This window comes from Equus caballus, chromosome 8 (genome assembly GCF_041296265.1).
Source record: "Equus caballus isolate H_3958 breed thoroughbred chromosome 8, TB-T2T, whole genome shotgun sequence".
NCBI classification, from domain to species: domain Eukaryota; kingdom Metazoa; phylum Chordata; class Mammalia; order Perissodactyla; family Equidae; genus Equus; species Equus caballus.
The window spans coordinates 4,785,483-4,794,314 of NC_091691.1; the positions used below are offsets into that span (position 1 = coordinate 4,785,483).

At 48.0% G+C, this 8,832-nt stretch overlaps 1 long non-coding RNA gene across 1 annotated transcript; it reads left to right on the forward strand.

The window, feature by feature from the left end:
* Positions 1-1,462: 1,462 nt before the first annotated feature.
* On the forward strand, positions 1,463-2,675 carry LOC138915305 (uncharacterized). The gene is made up of 2 exons (XR_011421106.1): positions 1,463-1,967; positions 2,134-2,675. It is a non-coding gene; the product is annotated as an uncharacterized lncRNA (long non-coding RNA).
* Positions 2,676-8,832: the final 6,157 nt, after the last annotated feature.

Consider the following 8,832-nt stretch of genomic DNA (forward strand, 5'->3'; position numbering starts at 1 on the left):
TTAGCTCCTACGTCATGCTCTCTGGCTCCTGCTGCTGTCCCTTGGTTTTGCCTGTACTCCCCAGAAATGAGGAGACTTAGTTCCTTAGGCTGCAGGGTCCTTCATGGAACTCAGACTTTATTTCTCTACAACCAAGAAATTTTCATTTTTTTCCTAGTTTCTTAGCAGTTTTTTCCCCCTTAAGTCAGGAATCATATACAACAGTGATTTTCAAGTTAAGACTCCCTGAGATGATCAGAAAACTGAACCAAAAAATGCAAGTCCTTTCTTCACAGCTCATGCACAATCTCATGGACTAAAAAAAGGCAGATGTAAAACTTACAGACAGTCAAGTGCAGGCATCATAAATGGACAAGATGATTCCATTCATACGCAAACACCCATGTTACCACCACCCAGATCAGGACAAGGAACATTTACAACACCCTAGAAGGCATTGCTACCCTCCCAGTCAGTACTTCCTCCCAAACACATCTGTAAGGGCTGAATTTGCTCCGTGCTGTGTACTAGGGGAGCGTGGATTCAGGCTGGAGTCTGGAGGCAGCGCCTGTAATGTCTCCTCATAAGCAGCACGGGGCGCTGTGGGCATGTCCCTGAGAGAGGCAGAGGGTGTTGGAACTGGAATGCCCAGATCCTGGCTCCCAGTTGCTCAGTGCTCCCAGGGGCTCACAGCTGTCTTCCAGCCCCTGCCCAGCACCCTTCATGGTACCATCTCCCAGGCTTGAATGCAGGGAGAGCCGAGGGGAGCGGATCTGCACAAAGAGAACCTCCCCTCTTCACCGGGGGCGTGGGAGGGACTGGGGGGCGCTCATCTCTAGCTATGGGGCCTAGATAAGTGTTAGTGTTCAGTCTTTAAATGCTTAGAAAAATTTACCAGGGAAGCCATCTAGACATGGGTTTTTCTTTGTGGGAAAATTTAAAATTAGAGATTCTATTTCTTTAGCAGATATAGGACATTTTAGATTTTCTATGTATTCTGTCACTTTTGGGAAACTGTTTCAAGGAATTTGTCTATTTCGTCTAAGTCATCAATTTTATGGTCATAAATGTATTTATCTATTCCTTTGAGTTCCTCCCTCCCCTGGACTGGGCTGTTCTCCATCTTTTCCTATTTCCAGCTCAACTCTCCATTTCGGCCTGAAGATGTCACTGGGCGTTATTCTTGGGGGGTGGCGTGGGCAGGGGGCAGGGCAGTGGCGGAGTCAGGATCCAGGGCCTTGGGGCAGCAGGGGCTGGGTGGGGCTGTCCCTGGGGTCTGATCACCGCTGCGCAACCAGCCCCCTGGTTTCCTATTTGCCAACGTCTGCTCAGGCTCCCTGGGGCCGCATCCACGCCAGGGTGTGGGGATGTAGCAGATATGGGGGGCTGATGGAGCAGGCAGAGGGCCAGGGGGAGGGGCGTCAGTGTGCAGGAAGGACGGCCTCCCCCCAGGATGCCGCAGTGGAGGGGCGGAGTCTCCGCTAGGGCGTGGGAGCCTGTGGGACCAAAGAGGGGGCATGGGGAGGTCTGAGAAAGGAGCAGGCGCTGAGAGTGGTCCGCTGATGCCGCGCCGCTGCCTGGGCTCTGCTGAGAAATGAGATCAGAGGAAGGATATCCCCTGGAAGAGGTCTGGGGTTTGTTCTGGAGACAGCGGTGGCGGGTGGTGGAGGGACTTTGAAAACTTTTCAACCTGGTCCTTGAACACGTGAGCCCCAGGGTGCAAAGGTGTGAACGGGGAGAAGAAATGATCTTATCAGGAACAAAGGAAAAATCAAAGCAAACGAAGTTGCAGAGCCCAGAAAGGCGGAAACGGCACCTACGACCTCGACCTGGAGTGGGGTGAGGATTTCCAAGATCCCTGCCTGGCCCGGACTTCCCTCTCCAGCTCAAGATTCACCTTTCAGGCTTCGCACTTGTACAAGATACACGGCCTGCAGCCTTCTTGGGTCACATATGTGTGAAGACAGCCACCTGTCCTTTCTCCAGACGTAAGTCACTTGCCCAATCCCCCTGCTTACCCCTCCTGTCCACCCACCCCCCTCCCCCACCCCCAGACTGGGGCTCAGACCTCCTGTTGCTCCTGGGGCAGCACTGGGGCAGGAGGGGTGGGGGACGACACACTATCTTGCTGTCCTCCCCCGTGTCGCACAACAGGGGACTGGCTGCTCGTGGCCAGCAGAGCTCCTGGTCATGCCGGGCTGCAGGCACAGCAGGCACAGGGGACAGCAGTGATCATCGTACCTGTGCCTGGGTCCACCTGCGGCCTGCGGCAGCTCCTCCAGCCGGGCCTGGACTTCAGGAGGTGCCTGTGTTGGAAGTAGCCGGGACAGGATGTGCAGCCTTTGTGGTCTCCATGGAGACAAACGCACCACACACTGCGGGCCATCTACAGCCCCTGAGGGCGGCAGGAGTTCCCCCTCCCTCCCTTCCTCTCTTTCTTTTCATAACAGTTTCACTGAGATATAATTCACGTACCATGCTACTCACCCATTTAAAGTGTACAACTCAATGCATTGTTTTTAGTATATTCACAGATATGTACAACCACCACCACAGTCAGGTTTTGAACACTTTCATCACTGGAGAAAGAAACTCTGTAGCCATTAGCAGTCACGCCCTATCCCCACCCACCCCCTGGGAATCAGTAATCGACTTTCTGTATTCTGGACAGTTCATATAAATAGAATCCTACAATTCATGGTCTTTTGTGTCTGGTTTCTTTTTCGTAGCTTGCTGTTTTCAAGGTTCGTCCATGTTGTAGCATTATCAGCACTTTTCGTGGCTGAGTAATACTCTGTTGTATGGACATACCACATTTCATTTATCCAGTCATCAGTTGGTAGACATTTGAGTTGTTTCTAACTTTTGGCTATTATGAATAGTGCTGATATGAACATTTGTGTACAAGTTTTTGTGTGCTTTCATTTCTCTGGGGTCTATTCCTAGGTGTAGAATTGCTCACTCCTGGGGTAACTATATGTTTAAACTTTTTTTTTTTTTAAAGATTGGCACCTGGGCTAACAACTGTTGCCAATCTTTTTTTTTTTTTTTTCTGCTTTATCTCCCCAAACTCCCCCTGTACACAGTTGTATATCTTAGTTGCAGGTCCTTCTAGTTGTGGGATGTGGGACACTGCCTCAACGTGGCCTGACGAGCGGTGCCATGTCTGCGCCCAGGATCCGAACCCTGGGCAGCTGCAGCAGAGCGCGTGAACTTAACCACTCGGCCACGGAGCTGGCCCCTGTTTAAACTTTCGAGGGGAATGGCTAGGCTGTTTTTCAAAGTGGTTGCACCATTTCACATTCCCACCAGTAGTGTATAGGGTTCCAATTTCTCCACATCCTCATCAACGTTTGTTATCTGTCTTTTTTTTTTTAAGATTTTATTTTTTTTCCTTTTTCTCCCCAAAGTGCCCTGGCACATAGTTGTATGTTCTTAGTTGTGGGTCCTTCTAGTTGTGGCATGTGGGATGCCGCCTCAGCATGGTTTGATGAGCAGTGCCATGTCTGCACCCAGGATTCGAACTGACAAAACACTGGGCTGCCTGCAGCGGAGTGCACGAACTTAACCACTTGGCCACGGGGCCAGTCCCCTCGCTGGTTTTTTTTTTTGCTGAGGAAGATTTGCCCAGAGCTCACATCCACTGCCAGTCTTCCTCTTTTTTTAATATGTGAGCCACCACGACAGCATGGCCATTGACAGACGAGTGGTGTAGGTCTGCACCCAGAAACCAAACCCAGACTGCCGAAGCGGAGCATGCCAAACTTAACCACTAGACCATGGGGTCTGGCCCTGGTTTGCATTTCCTTGATGGCTAATGATGTTGAACATCTTTTTGTGTGCTTCTGGCCACTTGTATATCTTCTTTGGAGAAAGATATTTTTTCTTTTGTTGCTTATACTTTTGGTATCATAGCTAAGCAACCATTGTCTAATTGAAGGTCATGAAGATTTACACTCTGTTTTTTTTTTTTTTTTTTTTTTGAGGAAGATTAGCCCTGAGCTAACATCCATGCCCGTCTTCCTCTACTTTATATGTGGGACACCTGCCACAGCATAGCTTGACAAGTGGTGCATAGGTCCAGACCCGGGATCTGAACCCGTGAACCCCAGGCCGCTGAAGCAGGGCGCGCGAACTTAACTGCTGTGCCACCAGGCTGGCACCTACCCTCTGTTTTCTTATAAGAATTTTTTAGTTGTTGCTGTTTACATTTAGGTCTTGATCCATTTTGAGGTAACTTAGCATATGGTGAACGTCCAACTTCATTCTTTTGCATGTGGATATCCAATTGTCTCAACACCATTTGTTCGAAAGACTATTCTTTCACCCTTTGAATTGTCTTGGCGACTTTGTGGAAAATCAACTAATCGTAAGTGTGAGGATGTATTTCTGGACTCTTAATTCTATTCCACTGATCGAAATGTGTCTGTCCTCATGCCAGTACCGTACTGTCTTGATTACTCCAGCCTTATCGTAAATTTTGAAACTGGGAAGTGAGTCTTCCAGCTTTGTTCTTTTGCAGGATTGTTTTGGCTATTCTGAGTTTCTTGAATTTCCGTATGAATTTTAGGATCAGCTTGTCAGTTTCTGCAAAGAAGCTGGCTGGGGCTTGGGCAGGCCCTGCACTGGATCTGCAGATGGCTTTGAGGAGAACTGCCGTCTTAACGTTATTACGTCTCCCGAGTCGTTCCAGTGGCGTGTCCTTCTGTTGATTTAGGTCTTTCATTTCTTTTGTTTTGTAGTTTTCAGTGTACAGGTCTTGCACCTCTTTTATTACATTTATCCCAAATATTTTATTCTCTTTGATGCTCTTGTAAATGGAATTGATTTCTTAATTTCATTTTCAGATTATTCATTGCAAGTGTATAGAAGTACAATTGATTTTTTTAAAAAAAATATTAATTGTGGTAAAATATACACAACATTGTTTGCCATTTTCACCATTTAAAGTGTACAGTTCAGTGGCGTTAATTACACTCATCATTATGTCCAACCATCACCACTATGTATCTCCAAAACTTTTTCATCATCCCTGTGTTAGTTTGCCAGGGCTCCTTTTTTTTTTTTAAATTAAGGTCACATTGGTTTATAAGATTGTGTATATTTCAGGTGTACATCGCTATATTTTGGCTTCTGTATAGGCTGCATTGTGTTCACCACCAGAAGCCTAGTTTCCATCTGTCCCCACACACTTGCCCCTTTACCCCTTTCGCCCTCCCTCTGCCACCTTCCTCTCTGGTAACCACCAATCTGTTCTCCTTAGCTATGTGTGTGTTTGTTTATCTTCCACATATGAGTGAAGTTGTATGGCAATTGTTTTTCTCTATCTGACTTATTTTACTTAGCATAATACCCTCAAGGTCCATTCATGTTGGCACAAATGGCAAGATGTCACCTTTTTTATGGATGAGTAGTATTCCACTGCGTATATATACCATATATCTTTATCCATTAATCCATTGATGGGCACTTAGGTTGCTTCCAAGTCTTGGCTATTGTGAATAATGCTGCAGTGAACATAGGGGTGCATGTATCTTTTCAAATTAGTGTTTTTGTCTTCTTTGGATGAATGCCCAGAAGTGGAATAGCTGGATCATATGGTATTTCTATTTTTCAACTTTCTGAGAAATCTCCATACTGTTTTCCACAGTGGCTGCACCAATTTACATTCCCACCAGCAGTGTATGAGGATTCCTTTTTCTCTACATCTTCTCCAACACTTGTTATGTCTTGTCTTTTTTTTTTTTTTTTATTTTGGTGAGGAAGATTGACCCTGAGCTAACGTCTATTGTCAATCTTTTGCTTGAGGAAGATTGTCCCTGAGCTAACATCTTTGCCAATCTTCCTCTATTTTGTATGTGGGATGCTGTCACAGCATGGCTTGATGAGTGGTGCCATGTCCACACGCAGGATCCAACCCTGTGAACCTTGGGCTGCTGAAGTCAAGTGCATGAACTTAACCACTTCGCGACCAGGCTGGCCTTTTGTATTTTTAATAATAGTCATTCTGACAGGTGTGAGGTGATATCTCATTGTATTTTTGATTTGCATTCCTCTAATAATTAGTCATGTTGAACATCTTTTCATACGCCTGTTGGTCATCTGTATATCTTATTTGGAAAAATGTCTGTTCATATCCTCTGCCCATTTTTTGATCGAGTTGTTTTTTTGTTATTGCATTGTATGAGTTCTTTATATATTTTGGATAGGGCTGCTGTTTTGACTCGGTCTCAGCCCATTGATAGTGATGCTATTGGCTAGAAATGCCTAGGGGCACTCACCTGAGCCTGCACTATTGGTTGCCAGCTCCCACAGACATTTCCCCCCACCAGAGCCAGTGTTGTGGCTGGACTGGCCCTTGGGGTTCTTACTGTGATTGCAAGATGAACTTTAGCAACAACCATGAGGGAACTTTGGAAAGACAAGTCTTTTACTCACAGGTCCTGGAGGATACGTGGCATACCAGGGGCCACACAGGGAGGTCATGGGGAGAGAGTGTGCCGACCTGGGGTTCTGCCTTTATTGGGGTCAAACATGGGATTCTTAGGGTTTCTCATTCTTAATTGGTGAATTTAAAACATAAAAGTGGGAATTAAAGTGCAGGAGGGGAAAAGCAAGCTGTCGGTCAAACAGTCAGTTATCTAGGTCAACCAGAGCTTTCTAAAAAGGGCAGCTTCTGTGGGGGGAGGGCGAAAGGGATAAAGGGGCACATATGTATGGTGATGGATAAAAGTTAGACTGTTGGTGGCAAACATGATGCAGTCTGCACAGAAACTGACATATAATAATGTACACCTGAAATTTACACAATTGTATAAGCCAACATGACCTAAAAAAAAAAAAGGGCAACTTCACGGGTAGGGTGGCCTTGACGAGGATCAAGGCTGTCCCAGGGAGAGAAGCCCAAGGTGTCCTGCCCTACAGACCTATCTATATCATCCTCTGGGAAGCATGGGACGTCCTGACCTGATCCCACCTGATTCCTATCCAAAGTTATAGGACCACCCGATAACCAGACCCCACCTGCACTGATACCATTTTTAACGACTTTTTTACATGATCTTTCCTCTGTCTTGTAAAGAAATAACTCACATACCTATGTCTTATAAATTTAGCATTGCAGCTGTTCACTGCCCATGGGTCCTGTCCCCATGCTGGAACCCTGCACCGCCTATGGGTCCTGTCCCCATGCTACTCCATGCCATACTCTGAATAAAAGAGCACTACTACCAGACCTTGAGAGTCCAAGAAATCTTTCTTTCGATTCCTCGGCTCACGGAGCCCGCATCAGCCTGGTCCCTTATCTAGTTGTGTAGTGTGAGGTATGTTTATTCAAGGCAGATGTCTTTCAAGTGGATGCCTCAGCAATCAAAAACTTAACGCCAGGCACTTACACTAGAGCTGCCACAACAAGTACCACAGACTGGAAGGCTTAAACCACAGACATTCATTTTCTCACAGTTCTGGAGGCTGGAAGTCCTAGAACAAGGTGTGGCTGACAGTTACTGGCGGGAGCTCTCTTCCTGGCTTGTGGAGGGCTGCATTCTCACTCTGTGCTCACACAGCCTTTCTTCTGCGTGCACCACGGGAGAGAGAGCTCAAACTCTCCAGTGTCTCTTCTCATAAGGACACTAATCGTATCAGATGAGAGCCCACCCTTATGGCTTCACTGAACCTTAATTCCTTCCTTAGAGGCCCCATCTCCAAATACAGCAACACGGTGGGTCAGGGCTTCAACGCGGCTCCTCACCTGAGGAAACATCCTTGCTTCAAAGTAGCACAGACTGCTGAGCTGGACAAGAAAATTGCTGAGATCCCCCCACTAGTGAGACGCCAGTGGGTAGGTGGCACCTTGGCCCTGCAGAGGTTGGCCGTGGGCCCTCCTTCCCTATCTGCCTCTCGACCTTGATGGCACCTAAAGCAAGACCTGCAGGCAGGGAAGGATCCCAGACAATCCGGCACAGCTTGTAGCTATCTTGACTTGGCTGCTGGGCCAACAGGGAGCCAGATGGAGATGGGGAAGGGCCAGATTGCAGCGTGTCCTTCACTGCCTCCTTGTGTCAAATGGAAAAAGCAGCAGGAGGCAGGGGTGGGAAGAGGCCCCTCGGGAACTCTTCCAGGTGACCAAGAACTGAGGCCTTATCTCTCAGCATGTTCCAGGCTGCAGGTTCCAAGAGCCTGGAAGGTTCTGGGTTCCTCACCAGGATGGAATTTGATGCAGGATAAAACAGAATTCCAGAGAGCACACTTCCAGTACGTGCTGTCCCTCCTAGGACAGGCCGAGAAACCCAAGTCTTTCCCTGCTCTTTCCAGAGCTGCCTCTGGGGAAGCAGAGCTGCACCAACTTTGGTCTCATTCTGCATTCAGCACCCCAAATCCTCAGCTCTGCCTTTGCCAGCAATAGAGCCCCAAGATACAGGAACCCCCAGCGAGAGTGCTCTGTGTAATTTCACAGAGGCTGAGCCGTATGCGAGCCTAGAAGAGCCTTCACTGTGCAGACTCAGCTGAAGCCCCGTGGCCAGAGGAGGAGGTAAACTTGACTTGGGTCCACCGGGCAGCATGGGTGACCGCCTGGGGAAGGCTTCTGATTGGCTCCCCTGGGTCAGGTGTTCTGCCTTTGAGCATCAGGTAGGAACCAAGAGGCAAGGTCAAGTTATTCTTGGGCTACCCCTGGGGTAGGATCATCCTGAGCCCCAGGGGAAGCAGGCAGGCTCCTCCCCCGCAGCCCTGAAACTGATCCCCACTGGAAACAGTCCAACTCCCCAACCCTCCGCGAGAGGCACGGTAGGGGACAGTCATCCAGACTCTAGTCCCTCCTCCCTCAGCCCTGGGGGAAAAATTGCTTTATGACCC